This window comes from Bos grunniens, chromosome 7 (assembly GCF_055505025.1).
Source record: "Bos grunniens cultivar Pamir isolate PY7600 chromosome 7, Bosgru_T2T1.0, whole genome shotgun sequence".
NCBI classification, from domain to species: domain Eukaryota; kingdom Metazoa; phylum Chordata; class Mammalia; order Artiodactyla; family Bovidae; genus Bos; species Bos grunniens.
In genome coordinates, this window is record NC_141171.1 from 35228511 (window position 1) to 35249745 (window position 21235).

The 21235-nt window shown below is 40.4% G+C and overlaps 1 protein-coding gene across 27 annotated transcripts in view; it reads left to right on the plus strand.

Moving 5' to 3' along the window:
* LOC147369033 (uncharacterized) overlaps nt 1-21235 on the plus strand; it is a 1040253-nt gene that overhangs the window by 144117 nt on the left and 874901 nt on the right. For 3 of the 27 annotated variants that reach the window (XR_015167194.1, XR_015167213.1, XR_015167206.1), the window contains exons 1-2: nt 10906-11047; nt 11791-11985. The exons of 21 other annotated variants lie outside the window; for them this stretch is intronic. The gene's annotated coding sequence lies outside the window, so the exon portion shown is untranslated. Of the gene's footprint in view, nt 1-10905; nt 11048-11346; nt 11573-11790; nt 11986-21235 lie in introns of those variants that run through there. 3 more of the 27 variants (XR_015167182.1, XR_015167181.1, XR_015167179.1) reach the window with 2 other exon arrangements.

The window sequence follows — 21235 nt, forward strand, 5'->3', positions numbered from 1 at the left end:
GGCTTCGGTGATCAGGATATGATAGCTTTAATTAAATATTAATTAGAGATATAAAGAGTAATAGAATGAGGATAGCTCAGTAGGAAAATTCAGTGGAGAAAAGAGGCTGAATAACTTGGTTTACGTGGAAAGCTAGTACAATTCCAAGGCAAGGAATTTATGTCACCTATGTAGGCCATAGGCATCCTCCCATTCTCCCGAAGGAGAGGAGACACTAAGGCCTCCCTGGTCAGATCTTAGAAGCCCAGGCATGATTAGTAGGCTCGACGAGCCTCCGTGTTCCAGATGATTCAGCTAGAAGGTGAGAGAAAGAATGACATGAGGAGACCAGTCTTTCGAGGAACTGATCCATTTTTTATTTTTCCAGGGTCTGTTTTTATACACTGAGATGTTATACAAAAGTCACACGGGGTCAGCAGTCCTGACTTTTATTAAAGTCAGGTGCTTCATACAAATGTATACAGAGGTCTTAGGGGTGTTACATCATCTTCTGGCCAGGGGGGGCTGCTGACAATTTATGACCCTCTCCTTGTGACAGCAGTCAGTCAACCAGAATACTTATTTCTCCAGGGGTGATTATTTTTGAAACAGATGCCACCTTCTGAAGGTGCCAGATAAAGTTACATTCCTATAGGGTGAGGGTGTAGTGGGTTTTAATTAAGGAAAGAATTTGCTTAGCCTAAGGTCTAACGTGATTAATATCAAAGGTTAATACTTATTTCTTCTATATATTCATTAATGTGTATAAGGGCAGGAGATGTGGAGACTTAGCAGTAAACGTTGGCTCAACAAATGAAAAACCCTTCACCAATACAATTTCTTATCAGCCCACTATACTTATGCTAATAGTTTTCTAATTTCTCTAAAAAACCTGTTTTTAGAAGGTTTAAAGCATCTTGTGCCTCTTACGGTTGGGAGGCTGTGAGCAATCACATGTGGCCGGACAAGCCTGTCAGGCAGGCTAGAGAACCTTCAGAGGAGTTTGTAGGTTAAGACACTCCTATCACGCCCAGGAATTATTATTAACTGGAGCTCTAAGTTAACTCCTTCTCCGAAAGAGGTGGTGGGGGACAGCACCCCTTAAAGTCAGAGGTGTACGGGAGAGCACAAAGTAGTAAAGTAGGCAGACTCTATTTTGGGGGTAGATGCTCGAGAATTTCCAGGGGGACTCCTGAGGCTCAATCCTGCCTTTGCGTTACGTCGAGCCTCCTTCCTCATGACCTTTGCCACGGGTGGAGGTCCTCACACCAGCTCCCGGCAATCTGCAGTGATTTTGGAGCCCCCCCAAAATAAAGTCTGACACTGTTTCCACTGTTTCCCCATCTATATCCCATGAAGTGATGGGACCAGATGCCATGATCTAGTTTTCAGAATGTTGAGCTTTAAGCCAACTTATTCACTCTCCTCTTTCACTTTCATCAAGAGGCTTTTTAGTTCCTCTTCACTTTCTGCCATAAGGGTGGTGTCATCTGCATATCTGAGATTATTGATATTTCTCCTAGCAATCTTCATTCCAGCTTGTGCTTCTTCCAGCCCAGCGTTTCTCATGATGTACTCTGCATAGAAGTTAAATAAGCAGGGTGACAGCCTTGACGTACTCCTTTTCATATTTGGAACCAGTCTGTTGTTCCATGTCCAGTTCTAACTGTTGCTTCCTGACCTGCATATAGGTTTCTCAAGAGGCAGGTCAGGTGGTCTGGTACTCCATCTGTTTCAGAATTTTCCACAGTTTATTGTGATCCCCACAGTCAAAGGCTTTGGCATAGTCAATAAAGCAGAAATAGATGTTTTTCTGGAACTCTCTTGCTTTTTCTATGATCCAGAGGATGTTGGCAATTTGGTTTTTGGTTCCTCTGCCTTTTCTAAAACCAGCTTGAACATCTGGAAGTTCATGGTTCACATATTGCTGAAGCCTGGCTTGGAGAATTTTGAGCATTACTTTACTAGAGTGTGAGATGAGTGCAATTGTGCGGTAGTTTGAGCATTCTTTGGCATTGCCTTTCTTTGAGATTGGAATGAAAACTGACCTTTTCCAGTCCTGTGGCCACTGCTGAGTTTTCCAAATTTGCTGGTATATTGAGTGTGGCACTTTCACACCATCATCTTTCAGGATTTGAAATAGGTCAACTGGAATTCCATCACCTCCACTAGCTTTGTTTGTAGTGGTGCTTTCTAAGGCCCACTTGACTTCACATTCCAGGATGTGTGGCTCTAGGTGAGTGATCATACCATCATGATTATTTGGGTCATGAAGATCTTTTTTGTGCATTTCTTCTTAATATCTTCTGCTTCTGTTAGGTCCATACCATTTCTGTCCTTTATCGAGCCCATCATTAAATTTAGGTTCACTCTAAGATGCTGTCTGAGACCCCTCTACCTTTCAACAACATCTCCCTTGTTAGAATTCCCATTAACAATTTATGAGTCTTCAGACTGTGTCACACACCTTGATGCTTAAAGAATGGTTTTACTTTGTCTTCTTGTGTTGTATATATATATAAAAAAAACTATATTCCATGTTTTTCAGTTTGCCTTCTGGAAGTAGAAGGTAAATTTTAATTGAACATCCACTGAGGGTCTAAATAAAACTTAAAGTTTTTAGATTTTTAGAGCTAGAAGGGAATGTATGGATGTGTCATGTTGTATTTCCAGGATGGTCACCATAATAACTCTCAACCACCATGTTCTTCTACAGTATGAAGTTACTACTTCCCTCACCCAGAGGTAAGGTCCAATCCTCCTTTGAATTTAAGCAAGCTGGGAACCACTTCACTCAGTAGAATACAGTGGAAGGGACACTATGACTTCCAAGGTTAGGTCACATGATATCGTGCACCTTCTCCCTGGTTGATCAGGATCATCACCTTTTGGAGTTCCCTGTCTCCTATAAGAAATTCAACTTTCCTGAGGCCATTGTTGTAAGTCCAAGCCACATGGAGAGGCAGCCAAACTTGTAAATGAAGATGTCGTCTTGAAAGTGGATCTTCCATTCTCCAGTGTTCTAGCTCCAGCCATTTCGGTCTCCTTGTGGAAGGCCCAGATATTATGGAGTAGAGAAGAGCTGTCCCACTGTGTTCTTTCCAGTTCCTGACCCACAGAACCCATAAGCATGGTAGTATGGTTGCTGTTTTATGTTACTGAATTTAGAGTAGTTTGCTATGCAGCAAAGATGATTGGAACAATGGATAGCAATTTGACTATCATGTTTTGGAAATCTCATTAGGCCAGAGAGTGTAAATAAATCATTTTATTTAAATAAAGAGTTAGAAGTAGAATCAGTCTTAAGTACTGAGTTTCAGCCTGAACCTCCATACACTGTTTATTACATCATGTATCCTCCTAGCTCTGAATGTTAGCCTCCCATGTTTCCATAGTCAACACCTGACTTTCTGTCTCTTTTCTCAAGTTGCATACATTTTAAGAAGTACTTTGCTCATGTAGCAAGCCACAAGGAAATGAATTACATTATAAGCCTAGAAGATAGGATTTTTTTTTTTTTTGCAGACTTTAGGTTGGGAGAGGCATTGGGAGCTCTTAGAGAAGGAACAGAGATAAAGATATGGAAATGGAGGGGAAGTGAGACCATATGCTGATGTTGGAGCCTTGCAGAGGAGAAAGTGGGAAGTGGCACAGCAGGATGAAAATTATGAGGCGCTGGTGGAAAAAGAAGGTTGAAATTGCTGCAACTCTGTTGAAGCAAAGAAATGTGTGCTGACAAGAAGAAGGTTGATGAGCAGCTCTAGCAAACCTCTTCCTGTTTACAGATCAAGGAGAAGTGAGGAAAGTGGCAAATGGAATAAGAAGGAGCAGAGGGAGTCAGCGTGAAGGAGAGGGAAACCTGCAGGAGGGAGGAGGAGAGACTCAGGAAGTTTCTGAGAGCAGCAGGGGGAGCTCCACTGAGGGGAGAGATGGAGAACTCAAACAGAGAAGCAGGGGAACAGTTGGCCCTAGTGTCCAAAAAAATACTAGGAAGAATTGGAGACAGTGGGAGACAATGAGGGGCATAAAATAAAAGCACAAACAAAATGTTCAAAGAGAACATTTGGGATAGAAGTTAAAGCAGTAAAGAGTGTCTGGAAGAGATGGGACAAGCAGATATTCAAACATGTTTTCAGTGAAAATAGTGAATCAACCGGAGAAGGCAATGGCAAACCACGCCAGTGCTCTTGCCTGGAAAATCCCATGGATGGAGGAGCCTGGTAGGCTGCAGTCCATGGGGTCGCTAAGAGTTGGACACGACTGAGTGACTTCACTTTCATGCATGGGAGAAGGAAATGGCAACCCACTCCAGTGTTCTTGCCTGGAGAATCCCAGGGACGGGGGAGCCTGGTGGGCTGCCACCTATGGGGTTGCACAGAGTCAGACGCGACTGAAGTGACTTAGCAGCAGCAGCAGCAGCAAATCAACTTTTGTTAAAAGAAAATAGTTTGGATGACAGTTTAAGTGGCATGACATGTTTTGTATTACCTGCTTACAAAGAAGGCCGAACTGTACCTAAGATGTTCCCAGAAATGAAGCTTAAGATGTCATTTGACCTTAGTTTTTAAAGATTTATTTATTATTATTGTTATTTGCTGTGCCAGATCTTCGTTGCTTTATGTAGGCTTTTCTCTAGTTACGAGGAGTGGGGGCTACTCTTCATTGTGGTGTGTGGGCTTCTCATTGCGGTGGCTTCTCTTATTGCAGAGCGCAGGCTCTAGGTGCACAGCCTTCAGTAGCTGCAGCTTGTGGGCTCAGTAGCTGGGATGCATAGGCTTAGCTGCTCTACACACGTGGGATTTTCCCAGACCAAGGATAGAGCCAATGTCGCCTTCACTGTTAGGCAAGTTCTTAACCACTGGACCATACAGAGAAGCTTCTAAGATGTCATTTTATTTTAAAAGAAATTAAGCACATATAAACTTAAAATGGATATCCTGGGATTCAGACTTTCTTGGAATACTAAGTGAAAGAAATAGCATTAAAGCATGAAAGCATGTAATTAAAACATAGTAACTAAAATCCAGTAAGAGAGTGGTCATTGTTTAACAAATATCTATATTTGATACCAAAGAAGATCAGAAATACAAGGAGGTGCTTTATCTAGCTCATACTCTGGAGTTCTTTCAGTTCTTTTTACTCTAATTTTGACTAAAATCTGAAGATAACCTTAAGACTGAAATTTTGATGAAGATGATGATGATGATGATGATGATGATGATGATGATAATGACATGGATGATGGTTGTAATAGTGATGCTGGTGATGATGGTGGTAAGGATGATGATGCTTCCTGTATGCTAGGCACTGTTCTAAGTGCTTTGCACGTATTAACTAATATAATCTCCCAACATTCATTTGGGGTTACTTAAATGCCTTTGGTTTTGTCCATTTTAAGGATAAAGATATTGAGGCACACTTGTTTTTCTGTCACTTCCCCATATCCATGTCTATTTCTAAGTAATTGGAATGGATTAGAAAGAAAGCCTAAAGCATGATAAACAAGTGATAAAAGCAGTTATTTGCAAGGTGCTTGCCATCCTCAGAATCTTCTCAGCCCCACTCACTGAGGCTCTGCTCAGAAGTCAACCTGAAGTCTCCAGGTCCGACACTGCTAGAGTATTTGCTTATTAATGGAATGATTAATATGCTTAATGGAGTGGTTATTATTTCTGATTATGGGAAAGCACACATTATAAGTCCATCTAAGGATGAGGTTTTATTCTTTAATGACTGTCTGATATAAAGGAAAGAATAGGACCCCTGGCGTTGGACAGGGATTTGAATTTGAATCTTGGCTCCACTCTTATTGTTTGTTTGACCTTTGGACAACTTATTTATTATTGTTTTATTCATAGTAAAATTAAGTGAAATGAGAAATTTAGCATGTTTGAGAATTAGTTGAGTTTCAAAATGTGTTACTTCTGCTTTTTTTAAAATAGAACTGGTGATTGCAGACATTGGATAATAGTCAAATCAAATGTTGATATGGCCTTTGTAGGTAAGGCTGAAAACTTCACATTTTCATATCAATGGATTATGTATTTCCATTATGAAATGACTGCTGAAAAGTTGAAAAATAATTGAGATTTAGGCAAATGAGAAAAAAATGCTTGAAAAAGAGAACTGTAACTATCTTTTAATTTCAAAAATCCATCTGTGATAGACAGAATAATGACTCCCTAAATGTGTCCACATCATGATCCCTTAAATTGGTGAATGTGTTACCTTAGATGGGAAAAGGAAATTGGCAGATGGGATTAATATCAAGTCCTTGAGATGGAAAATTATCCTGAACTGCCTGAGTGGGCCCAGTCTAATCACATGGGTCTTAAAAATCAGAGACTCTCCAACTGTGGTCAGAGAAAGAGATGTGGTGGTGGAAGATGATCAGGGAGATGCAACCTTGCTGACTCTGAAGAAAGAGGAGGGAGCTATGAGCCAAGGGATATGGGGAGCCCTTAGAAGATGGAAAAGGAAAGAAAATATCTTCTCTCTGAGAGTCTCCAGAGGAAACAAATCCCTGCTGACACTGTAATTTTAGCACATTAAGATCCATATTGGACTTGATATACAAAATTGTAAGGTAATACATTTGTGTATATATTAGTGGTATAGCTGCCTTTGTTCCCATAATCTCTGTTGGGAATAGTCCTAATTATGGCAATCTCTTAGCCTTTAATGACCAGAGCCTCCTTTTTCATAGAGTCCTTTTTGGTATGTTATGTTAACCTCCCTATGGAGTGTCTTAACACTGACCTTATTTTTCCGTGGCCTGCCCCCTTTGACTCTCAGATGAATCGTTCACAATCATGTTTGCACCGTAGGATTGCTCACTAGATCAGAGTTAATTTGAACAAAAGAAGTCTCTTGGCCCAATCTGGGCCAACAGAGTCTCTTTTCCACGAGTTTGGAATGGAGAGGTTTTTCTCAACCTCTGCATGTGGCTTGAACTCAGATAGTGTAAACTTGGGGGCTGGATGGTGGCTGCAGATATGGTGAAGATAAAAATCAGATCTGTAGGAAGAGGAGTCTGAGGTTGATGGACAGACTCAATGGACATGAGTTTGAACAGCTCTGGGAAGTGGTGAAGGACAGAGAAGCCTGGCGTGCTGCAGTCCATGGGGTGGCAAAGAGTTAGACACAAGTGAGTGACTGAACAATAACAAAGGAAGAAGAATCTGAGGCTGATGGACAGAGCAGAGGAGTGTCTGAAAGACCAACAACACGTTAGCCATGTTCTGGCTGGCTCTTAGTCAACAGTTTTACCCCTATTGGGTTCAGGTGTATCTCTGCCCTGAGATAACATTGCACCATTATACAAATGTCCTCTTTAAAAGAACCTTGCTGGGAGGTTTCCTGTAACTTACAAACAAAAGAGCCTTGACTGAAACAACTACTGAGATGAAAATGAATCAAGAGATTGGGAACTTTTCACTAATTTCAATTTGGGTCTTCATTTGTGCTTTATTTTAAGGAAACCTACAGAAAAATTCAAAGCAATATGATCATTCTATAGACCATGGAGCATTTTGTACTACTACAGTTATGGCTGGAGCTCATAGCAGGGCCTGCCTTGTGGGAGTTGAGGCCTCTGGATATATAGAATGTTTCTTTAGGCTCTGTCCAGAGGCATGTGATTGTCATATTCAAAATTAATGTTGGCAGAGGGATATTTTTAAATCAGGATTTTGCAATTTCAGCTGACTTGTCTGCAGCAAACTTAAACATACAACCATAGTGCCTTGAAGATTGAACTTCAACATATTCATGTGAAAGTGAAAGTCCAAGTTGCTCAGTCATGTCTGACTCTTTCAACCCCATGGACTATACAGTCTGTGGAACTCTCCAGACCAAAATACTGGACTGGGTAGCCATTCCCTTCTCCAGGAGATCTTCCCAACCCAGGGATTGAACCCAGGTCTCCCACATCACAGGCGGATTCTTTACCAGCTGAACCACCAGGCAAGCCCTGGTGCTTTCCTGTAACTATTTAATTCTGAAAGTATGTCTGGTAGAGATTATGCTTTCTTGGAGGAGAACTTGCAGCCAGAAAGGTAGTCTGCTAATTATCATAGAATTTAAAAAGCATCCATAAAAATCATGTTACTCAAGTCTTTTATTATGCAGACAGGGAAATATGTGCAGAAGGGCTAAATTGATTATTTTATGGTCTTGATATGAGTCAGGTAGTCCTAAAGATAAAGTATCCATGCATTTATTCATCTTCTCCCTCCTTTTTTTCTTTCTTCCTTCCTCCTTCCCTCCCTCTTTTCAATTATTATTTTTTGAGTAACTATCACATACATAACAGCTTCTAAAACCTGGAGATGCAGTAGTAAAGAAGTAAACCCTCATAGGGTCCCTCCTCTCATGGAGACCTTACCATTGTGGAGATTATATTTGAGTTGGGAGAATTCAACTCAAATTTATTTACTGGGATAAAATAAACATGTGAATAAATGTATAAAATAATTTTAGATGATAAAGCACTATGAAGAAGAAAAAAGTAGTATTATAATAGAGAATTATAGTCTGGGGTAACACAGGCTGTGACTTAGAGCAAGGAGGTTACATTCAGCTGATTTAGCTATTCTATCCATCTATCACTTATCTGCCTTGTTTATCATCTTTGATTACATAAGACAACATCATGATTTCTATCTAATACCAGAAGACAGAGATTAAGTCACTTCTCTAATCACAGAGTTCATGATTTGCAATATAGTTTTATTTCCATTGTTTCTACTGCCACTTCAAGAGAGTATTGGATTGGGAACCTGCTCTCAAGAATTCATATTCAAGTTGGAAAGAGAAAGCACAAATAGTATGGGATACTTCAAAGTACTAATTAGTTTCTTCCCTTCTCCAAAATTCTCACAAAATCCCTTCACTGTATCCCGAAGACTTCTCCTATGGCTCCCACTTTCTCCCTTGGATACTCCCCCTTCCCTACATACACACAGATATGAGACAAAACAGAAACAAATCCTGCAACAACTAGACCATTTGGGAAGCGGCGGGTCAGTATGAGGGAAAGTTCCAGATGCACATTTTAGTGTTCCTTCCCCTGTTCTGAGAATCTAGACTGTGAAACCTCAACTGTTACTGAAGCAAACACCCTCTGTCACCAGTTCCAGCTGGCTGTGAGGAAACCTACTCACCACTGACTTACCGGTTTCATTTGTTTAGTCACCAAGTGTGTGACTCTTCGCAACCCCAAGGACCACAGTATGCCAGGTCTCCCTGTCCCTGACCATCTCCTAAATTACCAGCAGTCTTCTCCTTTCATCCAGTGTGAAGTCATGGTTTTCTGTATGAAAAGATGTGACCACTTTATCTGCTACCCCAGGAATATGCAAATTCCATGGATGGTTGTGACACAAAGGGGACGTTTCAATTCTGACAAAGAAGGTGCTAGATATTCTCTGAAATCGCTTGTGTTGTGTATGGCCATATTGACTGTCTGTTGCAACAATAATGCCTCATAACAAACCAGCCCACGTATCAGAGGCTTAAAACAGTAAGCATTTATTTAGTCTGAAGGTTGATAAGATAGACTGGGTTTGGTTGAGTTATTTTGGTCTCAGCTATGCTCATTCCTATGTCTAGTGTTGGGCTTTTGATTGATCTAAGATAACTCCTGCTGGGATGACCTGGGCCACAGCGATTTGCATGTCTATCATCCATTAGGCCAGCCTATGATGGGTCTTGTGTCATTTGTTGAAGAGTGAGAGCAATCCAGACCAATTATGAAAGGGCTTTTTACTTGAGTGTGTTATTGGCCAAACAAGCCTCATGACCAAGCTGAGTCAAAAGGAAGGGAACTAGATCAAGGAGAGGGAAGAAATTGGGAATATTAATGCACTCATTAACACCGTAGATTCTATACAATTGGATGTTAAGGGTTACCAATTTTCCAAGTCGTCTGGGCATAGTTTGATTGGTAGAATAGAGTGGAGAGGAACTGGTGGCAGAGGGCATGGACAGGAACATGTCTAGGGGAATAGGAGTAATGCCCAAATCTGGGATAACTTGGAAAATGAAAGTAGAATTTGGGAGATCCTGTCCGGGTTGTCTATGCCATGCATGAAGGAGTGCAAAGGACATGAAGGAGGCAAGGTGAACTCTGTAGTCAGTGATCTGGAGGATGGAGTGACCATAACAGGCAGGGAACCCCCTCATGCCTAGTGGATGAAGACGTGGAGATTACTGTGAGAGAAGAAGGGAGACTGGTGACATCAGTAGATCAGGTATGCAGGAGACAGAGCACAGGAAAGCAACCTGGTGGGATGGTTGTCTGGTCAGAGCTACAGGCGGCTGGGAGGAATGATCCTTGTGAGCCTGGACAGGGGTGAGGGGCAGGGCAGTGTTGAAGCTCATGGACAATAATTTTGATTCCCCCTGCAAATGGGAGTTTTCCCAGGGCTATAAGGAGGGTGTGTATGTCTTGCTGGGTTACCCTGCAGTGCTCTCAAGACACCTTATCTAAAGTGTTGTGCCTGAGGAGACCTCCAAGTAGGTGGGGGCATTTTCATGTGTCTAGCCCATGACTCTCTGCTTCCCTGCAGGTGCTGGGCCCTGCCACAGGTCTGATCAATTTCATCAGTTTTGCTTTTGTCCCCACTGTCCCCCAGCTCACATTCAGGTGCTCAGATATCTCTTTCTTTTATCCTATCAATTTCAACAAGCAATTGTAAAACCTGACAATCAGCAAGAAGTCAAGCATTCTAAATCTTATTTTTCTGTTTTTCTCATAAAAAGATCTTTTCAAGACAACCAAAGTGGAAAGCATTTTGAATTACTTTCTTTGACTGTTTTTGAATTCCTTGGGATCACCATTGATAACATTCAGAATGATTTCTGGGGCATAGCACTAGGCTTAAAATAGTGTGAAGGCTTCTGGGGCAACCACCTGATATCAGAAGTGATTTGTTACCTGTGTTAGGGAAGAATCAGATGTCATGTTCTACAAGGTTAATGAGTAACAACTGTTTCGTGGCTTGAGCGAGGCCCAGGCTGCCTACCCTAGTTTCTCCCTGCTCTGGAGAGAGCTGCAGTGTTGTAGGTAAGATTAAAGTTATTAAATACACACATTACTTTTTCTGGGTCTTAGATCTGCCCCATCCATCTTTGTCTCCTTTGTCCTTGCGAGGCAACTCCTGGCATTTTTGAAGTCAGCTGAGTCTCTGTAAAAGGCCAAGTTGTTTTTCCGCATTGCCAAGGAGACCAAAAAATAGAACCTGGTTAGCAAAACAAGTTCTTTGTGGGAGTGGGTGTTGCTTGAATGGGGAAAATCTGAAACCATGTAGATTTCCTGCTCCTTCCTGGAGCAGGAAAACCCCCTCTGCTGGGGTTTTGTGAGGGGCAGTCTCCAATCTAACATTAAGCAGCTATTGTGTAATCACCAGTCATGAAATAGCTGTGGTTTTATGCCTTGTGTTTCACAAAGTGTAGTCTCTGGGCCTGAAGCAACAAATTCACTTGTAAAAATATCTCTGGGTGTGGTTCCTGGGAATCTACATTTATTTTTTAAGCATGCATCCTGGTAATCTCATACTCCCTGATGGATAAGAATCCGCTATCCTAGGGGGTAAGTGTACATTCACTTGTTATGATTTGTGTACTTCAAAAGAACATATCGCAGTGGCAGCAAATTAAAAATAGGATTCTTGCTTGTGGCTATGTCAAACAATCTACAGCATATTCTCATAGCCATTTATTGTTCCATTGTTGATTGAGATGGTGGGGTGTGGTGAAGATGACTGGGTGTTCACTGACAATTAACACTGTCCTTTTCATGTGACACAGGGTTGCTTGCCTGGCCACAGACCCCTTGGCTCACTCGACACCACAAGTGGCCTGACTAGTTCTCCCAGTGGAAAGGAGCTAAAATGATGTGGGTCATATCATCTCCTTTGGCTTAGGTGCAGGGGTTCTGAATTACCATGTACCTGGTTCCCTGAATTACCATGTACCTGCTTTGGACTTTCACCTCAGTGAAAAGTGAGTATTTTCATCTCAGGTGTTTTGTTTGCTCACTCTTGGTTCTCATGGACTTACAGCTGTGAAAAACTCACGGTTCTTTTGCTTGTCCGAGGTGCAGTTATTGAGCATAATACCATGTAAAGCTGCTGAGAGAATGGGGTGTAGGGTGTAGGGGACAGAGATCTAATATTCATCAATTATGCATTTTCTGCCAAGTTAGTTTTAATGGAAGTTAGCTAATTTCACTCTCTCAATAATTTTTCTGAGGTATCCCAAATACCTAGCCCAGTGCTCATGAGTGTCTAAAGTTTTGTTAACTGTAAAATTCCACAGAGAGTTTAAAAAACTTGTTCAAAGTCAAAAAGTTACTTGGTAATGGAGATGAGGTTTAAATTTTCATCTCTTTACTCCCAAAGCCTATGATTTTTTCTTGGTGTTAAGGTGTATGGAAAACGGGTCAAGAGACATAAGTAGTTGCTGTACAAACAGTCTCGTGTCCAGTTATTTGGGGAGCAAAGATACAAACATGTGAGTTGGACAAGGGATCCTTCCTCTCATCCTCCCCCTCTCCTTCCCTCTTGCAACATTTATTATCTATTATATGGTACCTGGTATTTCAGGCTCTGCACTACAGCATCCCCCATCTTGTAGGTATCAGTCTAACAGGCAAGACATAAGCAGATAAACAACTAGACAAATAATCTAATGTACATAAGTGATAAACACTAAAAAGATCAATGAAATAGGGCAAGAAGTAAATAGCACTCAAGCTTCTGTATTTGATGAGGTGGTCAGGGAAGGTGACATTTGAATAGATAACATCTGAGCTGAGACCTGAATGAAGAGAGTTTTCAAGGAGGTAGGGTGGGGAAGAGAACAGCATGTGTGAGACCCGAGGTGGGAGCTGGTTTAGTGTTTTGTGAGCTAAGAGAGCCTCTGGATTGGAGTAAGCCAGGGAGGGTGGTAGGTATGAAGCTGGAAAGTTCAGGAGAGGCATGTGGGTGGTCTGTGTAGTCTAGACTTTGTTCTGAGTGAGGTTAGACGCCATTAGAGAATTTTGATCAGAGAAGTGATAGGATCTGACTTAACATTTAGAAAGAATTATGGTAGATACTGTGCATAGATTAGATTTTTCAGGAGCAAGGAGCCCAGTTCAGAGTCTATTGCATTCAACTACACATGAGGAAACCCAAGAGGAATGGTATCAAAAACAAACACTTCATTCTTTCACTTTCTGTTCTTATCTTTGGATTTTCAAAAATTTCCATTCTTTGTAAGTCTCTTTAAATTTCTTAAATTCTTCCTATGTTCAAGGTACTGTGAAAATTGCCTTTTGTGTCTTTATCCCTTTCTTTAAACCTTTTCCTGCCATCCAGATTTTTTTTTTTTTTTTTTGTCAAACCAAATTACAGATCGTTCCGCTTATCTCAACAGAGGTAGAAATAAATCAGTAGCTTTGGGTTTTTTGATAACACACACCTAGCTGCAGATCTGAAATGAAATGAGCTAGCCTGAGACTGATGGCAGGCCAGCCTGCAGTCTGAGACAGCGCCCTTTCTCAATGACAGCAAGCTAATGACAGGAAGCGCTTGGGACAAAGGCTTGAGTTTCTAATCAACTTCAAACTGGACCCTTCCATTTGGGTAGCACTCGGTATCTTCCCATTGAAGTGGGTGATTGGATCAAGACTATTACACATCACAAGACACTAAGAGCTATTAATATAGGTGGAATAATTGAACAAGCAGACTTATGTTGGAAGATGTAACTACTTTACACATCATTGTAAATTGTTTTCCAGGCTATACTGGCATCCCTTCAGCCATGAAAACATTCAGATGTTAAAAAAGTAAAAGATGTTTCCTGAACGCTTAACCATAAAAGTAAATGAGATTGCTTTAGACTGCTCTGTTAACACTCGAGCCATGCACACATGGAGATTATTACCTTCCCTGTGTTTGTTTAAACACTGGTTGATGTTGTTGTGCCAGCTCTGTTGTTTGCTAGTATGATGCTTCTGTGCAAATGAGTGAGCAGCTCAATACCCTTCAACATCATTTTTTGGAAACATTCCTCCACTAAAGAACTAGTCCCTATTAAATATATTACAGTGATTTTATGTCTTCTTTCTAATTTGCAATATTCTTGGGTTTTGAAGCTGGATTATGTTCATGTATAATTGCTCTCATATTGCTATGAGGGGTTGAATTGTGGGAATGATAGAGCATCCAAAGGCTGAATCTGGGAAGAGTTTTAAGCAGATCATCTGCCTTTGCCTAATTTTCTATCAATATGTACTTGTCCAAATCCTTGCTTAAAGGTCAAGGTTAAATTTCACCTCCTCTAAGAAGCTGTGCTTGAGTCATTTAGCACTTGTATGTAATCATTCTCCTTTCTCAGGGAAAAGCGACAAGAATGGATATTTTCTTAGCAACTTCTGTGTTGGATCCTCACCTCTCTTATCTGATTTCCACACAAGGCCTCTGTGAAATAGGTACTATTATCAGGTTTGGCATAAGGAAATGAACTGACATATCCACAGTCACATAACTAGGAGGTAGGACAGTCAAGATGCGAATTCAGGTCTGTCTGACTGTAAAACTCATTCTCCTATGCTGTGCGACTTCTCAGGACTTTCCAAGTGCTTCGAGCAAGGTATACATCCCTTAGCACTGTCTTGGGTACTGTTTCTTGGTGTTTGCAGTTGTTTCGTGTGTGGGTTTTCTACTACCAGCAATGGTTGAGTGTCCTTGAAGGCGGTTCCTAGAAACACAAAGAAGACATAGCTTCTACCTCATTACTGTTTCGCAGGGTTTGCAGATATGAAGAGACACATATTTTGTAACCCGTTATAGGGAGTGTGATGGAAGTCTACAGAAAATACTGAAGAGACACAAAGGATGAAACGATGATCTCTTGCATCTACCTGTGGACACTGGGGTAACAGTCTGTGGAAACAGAAAAGATTTTGTAGAGGAATGACCCTTTAGTTCTTTGGATGAGCAGGTATCTGTCAGGAACCAGGAAGACTTGATTCAGGGGAAGGGGAACTGAGAGAGGCTCAAAGGGGAAAACTTCCCAGCAATAAGAAGCCCATGGGCTGGGGACCACAGGTGTGCTGCAGAGCTCAGTCGCGATGGATCATGCATCAAGAGGGCAGGACAATGGGACATCCAAAGAACAGGCTAGAGGGAAAGGAAAACAGGGGACAGGACATGGGTTTCATTAGTTTGAATTTTACTCAGTGTTTCTTGTGCCGTAGAAAGATTTTAAGCAGGGGTGTGGTATAATCCCACATAGAATGTCTTTGGTATACATACGTGGTAGGGCAATTATTTGAAAGGTATTTGAATAGTAGACAGGAGGGCAGAGTATTGCAGTGATCCTGGCAGGAGATGATGAGGAGCGGGACTAGTGAGGAGTGGTGTGGGTGGAAGCAAGTCCTGGAGACTCAGGAAGTCTAACTTTCTTCTGTGGACTTCCTGGAATGCTTATTGTGGGCAGGGGTCATCTCATACTCTGTTAGCCTTTATAGTACAGTCCCACACATGTGGATTCCCTATATTTTACACCTGCAGTGCTAAGACGGAGAAGGTGATGGCACCCCACTCCAGTACTCTTGCCTGGAAAATCCCATGGACGGAGGAGCCGGGTAGGCTGCAGTCCATGGGGTCGTGAAGAGTTGGACACGACTGAGCGACTTCACTTTCACTTTTCACTTTCATGCACTGGAGAAGGAAATGGCAATCCATTCCAGTGTTCTTGCCTGGAGAATTCCAGGGACTGGGGAGCCTGGTGGGCTGCACAGAGTCGGACGCGACTGAAGCGACTTAGCTGAAGCAGCAGTGCTAAGAGCTGCATTTGTTATAAAATAATGAATTGGACTGAAGATAACTACAAAGCATGAGAATTCTTTAGCATCTGAACTGCCCCCAGACAGGAAGTAAAACTTTGCCCTTCTTTCTGCAATGTCCGCTTGTGGATGGACTTCCCTGGTGGCTCAGACAGTAAAGCATTTGCCTACAATGCAGGAGACCTGGGTTCAACCCCTGGGTTGTGAAGATCTCCTGGATAAGGAAATGGCAACCCACTCCAGTATTCTTGCCTGGAAAACCCCATGGAGGGAGGAGCCTGGTAGGCTACAGTCCATGGGGTCGCAGAGTCGTACACGACTGAACAACTTCACTTTTACTTTCCCATGTGGACAAAATTACCATCCTCATTAGTTGGTATTAGAAGCAGTGAATCATAGATGAAAATAACTTTAGAATTAAAAATAACATTTTAAGAAAAGTCAGGAGGAAAAATCAGGATGATTACTAAAATAATTTTTCTAACAGGAATCTGGCTATTTGTATTCTCATATAAATGAAGCTGAATTATATTAGCAAGTGTTAAAGCAATTTAAGTGTTTCAATTTCTTTATTATGTGTCCTTAAAGTCTATAATATTTATGGTGGGTTGTTCCACTGCTATAAATATGTGTTGACATGTGTAAATTTACACTAACAAATTAATAACACAAGTAAGAAAAACAAACCCCAGTTCTTAGGATGCTGGCTTAGCTATAGAACTAACAGTATTAGGAAAACACAGATCCAGTATCTTCTGATTGATTTTTCCTTTTGCTTAGACTAAGATGTGTACAGATGAAATTTTAACAGTATTTTTCTCACCTGTGTTTTTCATTTATTAAGGCTATTCATCACACTTCTCTACCATTTCTATACATAGAGTCTGTTTTAAAGGTGAGCCAAAAACTAAACAAATGCACAGCATCTCTTATGAGGGCTCTGGCAGAGTTTCCCATTCTATGTACTCTGCCACTTTTAACTTCAGGAAGCTGTTTGCCTTCTAGGTTCCAATTTCTACGTATCTTCTCAAGATCTTTAACAGCTTAGTAATTTAATGTTTCCTTGCTTTGGGTCTTCTGTACTACTCCATCTCTTGAATCTCCTTAAGAAAAGAGTGTTCTATCTTATTCATCTTTGATCATCTTCAGTACCTAATAAAATGTCTTGGCACCTAACAGTTGTCATTTCATCTATGCTAAATGTATATCCTTCTGGCACAGGGAATATTTTTTTTGGGGTGGTGAAATTGGGTGAAAGAAGGAGATACTACTAAACCAAGTCTCTAGATATCATTGAGATAGAAGGAAAATCCTGGCATGACTTAGGATATGTTCAATTTTATGTAGGCTGAGTTCACCAAAATAATCACTTTAAACAAAAGCATTTTGGGGTGATCTTTTTTATCTTTAACAAGAGAACAAGTCCATACTTTTATCTGTTTACTTTTCAGTAAGTTTACCTTGAAGGGTATAGCATCACTTAGATTCTGTGTCCAGTGGACTGAGCAGGAAGACTGCTTCCGAGTGTGGCATGAACCATACCACGGCTTCCATCAATGCAAGTTACATTTCCCCAGACTAACTAGTCTGTTTTTTTTTTTTTTTTGGTTTTCCAACAGGAATTACTGTGTTATTCTTTGCTTTGTGCACATAATCACACCTCCTGACTACATAGAATTCAGCTTTATCTCGAGCATAAACACCTTTAATTTTTTTTATTAGCTTATTGTATTTTTATTGATACTGCTTGCTACTAGTACTGTGATTCCTCTATAGAAGGAATCGACTGAATTCATAAAATTAATGATTTTTATAGTAAGATTTTAATTTAAAAAATTGTGACAGTCCAAAAGCAATATTTTATATAGACCACATTTTGTTTATTCATTCATCTGTCAATGAAATTCCACCTTCTGACTATTGTTAATAATGCTGCTTTGAATATTGGTACACAAACATCTATTTGAGTCCAGAAATTTGAGTAATGATTTGATTGAGAATTTTGTGTTTCTTTTGTAATCCAGATCTTTCTGTGAGATTTCTGAGAATAAATCATTTTAAATATTGTAGTTTGTTCTCTTCATTAAGAATGAACACTATGTCTGTATAGAACCATTTTTCTGAACGACTGTATTTTTCATTTGTTGGATTTTTTTTTTATACTGAAGCTAATATTTTTTTAAATTTTATTTTATTTAACTTTACAATATTGTATTGGTTTTGCCATATATCAAAATGAATCTGCCACAGGTATACACGTGTTCCCCATCCTGAACCCTCCTCCCTCCTCCCTCCCCATACCATCCCTCTGGGTCGTCCCAGTGCACCAGCCCCAAGCATCCAGTATGGTGCAACGAACCTGGACTGGCGACTCGTTTCATATATGATATTATACATATTTCAATGCCATTCTCCCAAATCATCCCACCCTCTCCCTCTCCCACAGAGTCCAAAAGACTGTTCTGTATATCAGTGTCTCTTTTGCTGTCTCGTATACAGGGTTATTGTTACCATCTTTCTAAATTCCAAATATATGCGTTAGTATACTGTATTGGTGTTTTTCTTTCTGGCTTACTTCACTCTGTATAATAGGCTCCAGTTTCATCCACCTCATTAGAACTGTTTCAATACCTCTAGTTCAAAACACCCCCAGTAGAGCCAGAAAAAAACGGCCTTGGACCACAGGCTTCCAGACCTGTTTGTCGATTTAGAAATCCTATTCCCAGCAGGCCTCCACAGGCTTCAACATGGCTGGCTGGGAGTCATTTTGGTATGATATTGAGGATTTTTGATTTAAGCTCTGAACTAGGAACAATTATTTTTTAACAATAACATCCACTTAAAATTTCAGATTTTCAAGATCTAGTCTGTAGGAACTTCTCTCCTGTAAAGTGAAATTCTACAAAATCTTAATCATATGTGCAAATAGCTAAACCCTGAAAACCTGCCTCCACAGCTCCAGTGATTACATTGTTATCTCTACCTCTAGCAGGCCACAGGTCACTTCCAAGGTCACCTGGATCATTCTGCCTCTTCACACTCATTGGACATGGTTCTCCATCATCTCATCTTAGAAGAAATACTTTCAGATTTTCACCATTGTGTATGATGTTAGCTGTGGATTTGTTATAAATGGCCATTATTATATTGGGACATGTTCCCTTGATGGGTTTGATCATTGGATTGGGAAGAGCCCCTGGGGAAGGAAATGGCAATCCATTCCAGTGTTCTTGCCTGGAGAATCCCATGGACAGAGGAGCCTGGTGGGCTACAGTCCATAGGGTCATAAAGAGTCAGACATGACTGAAGTAACTGAGTACATGTGTTCCCTCTATACCAAATTTGATGACAGCTTTTATCATGAGTGGATGTTGAATGTTATCAAAAGCTTTTTTCCTGCATCTATTGATGTGATTTTATGGGTTTTATTCTTCTAACAATTTCATTCTTGTCAATGTGGTGTGTCACATTGATAGATTTGGAGATACTGAAAAATCCTTGGATCACAGGAGTAAATCCCACTTGACCATGATGTAATATCCTTTTAATGTATTTTTGAACTCTATTTGCTGGTATTTTTTTGAAGATTTTTGTGTCTGTGTTTGTTAGTGATACTGGTCTGTAATTTTCTTTTTTGTGTGTGATATCTTTGGTTTTGGTATCAGGGTGATGCTGGCCTCATAAAATGGGTTTGGAAGTATTCCTTCCTCTGCAATTTTTTTTGAATAGTTACAGAAGAGTAAGTGTTAACTCATCTCTAAATGTTTGATATAATTTACCTGTGTAGCCATCTGGTTCTGTACTTTTGTTTGCTGGGAGTTTCTAAAGTACTGATTCAGTTTAATTACTGATAATTTGTTTGTTCATATTTCCTATTTCTTTCTGGTTCAATTTTGGGAGATTATAGCCCTCTAAGAGGCTGTCCCTTTCTTCTAGGTTGTCTTCTATGGCTAGACTTTTGCCTAGAAGCTCTGGGGGAACATCCCTTTCTAAGCTCATTCTTATTGTTGGCAGAAGCAGGTGATTTTTTGCTGTTTTGGGACTGAGATCCTCATTCTCTTACTGGTTATCAGTCAGGGTCCACTCTTTACTCCTTTCTTTCCTTGTGGCCCCCTCCATCTTTAAGCAGCAGTGGTACATTGAATCCTTCTCCTGCTTTGAATCTGTCATACTTCCCCTATACTTGCTCTTTAACCACCAGCCAGAATACATCTTCTGTTTTTAAGGATGCATGTGACCACAGTGGGCTAATCAGACAGTCCAGGGTAATCTCCCCCTGTTAAGGTCAGCAGGCCAGGAGACATAATTCCATCTACAATGTCCTTTTTGTCATGTTACACAACATATACATGTGTGTGATATCTTAGTGCCACAGTTTCTGGGGACTAGAGCAAAGTACTTTTGAAGAGTTCATTTTAGAAATTCTGTTTATCACAACTGTCAAAAAGGAGGCTTTCTATAAAGGGTATCTATGGGCAACAGTCCATTAACAAAGCACTGTCCTTTGCGCATAACATGAGCTCCTTTTAGGTCTACTTTAGAGCATAGTTTCTGAAATGGAGACATTCTATTAGATTAATAACAAAAGAAACCAGATAACCAACAATAAGAGGATGGAAATTTAGGATGGGTTTCATGTACACGTAGATACTTGCCTGTGCACAGAAAGTGTCAGCCCATCTCATGGGTGCTCAGCTACGTTACGGGTGCTGGCAGCACTGTGTGTTATGTAAATGCCTTTGAAAATATCATAGCGTGGCACAGCACTGGAGCAGAACACGAATGCTGATCACTGTCAAATTGTAGGTAGTAAGGTTATATAGTGGAAACTACCACTCTTTGAGATAAAGCTTCCTTTATTTTTATTTTTTCCCAAGCTAGAAAGTGCTTATGGGAACAATTCATGCCATAAAGGACTATCACTGTATACATGCCCCTATCACCAACTTCCAGGTGACATGCAAGAGAAGCTATTTAACTTTCAGTCACTAATTCAATAAAGAATTTCAATAACCCAACAAATTTAATTAAATGGGAAGTACAGATGAACCATTTGAACTTAATACCATCAATCTTAAATTTGCTAAATAAGAAAATCAAACTCATTTTCATACAGAAGAATAAAGGGATTATGATTTAGTATTTGATCTTCAAAAATGTTTAGTTAATGTTACAGTTGATGGAAACTGAGGAAATAAGAGATTGTGAACACATATATCCAAAGTGCTCTAAGACAGATACAGGTAATAAGTATCTATGTTACATATTTTATACAAGGTGCCTATTTTAGTCATTTTCTGTTTTATACATTCCCCCTCCCCATTGTCTATATTTAGGGCTTATTGGTTTTTTATTTGTTTTAGAGTATGTACTCTTGTTGAAGAAAGACATGCAATGATTTGGCATGGGAAAGAG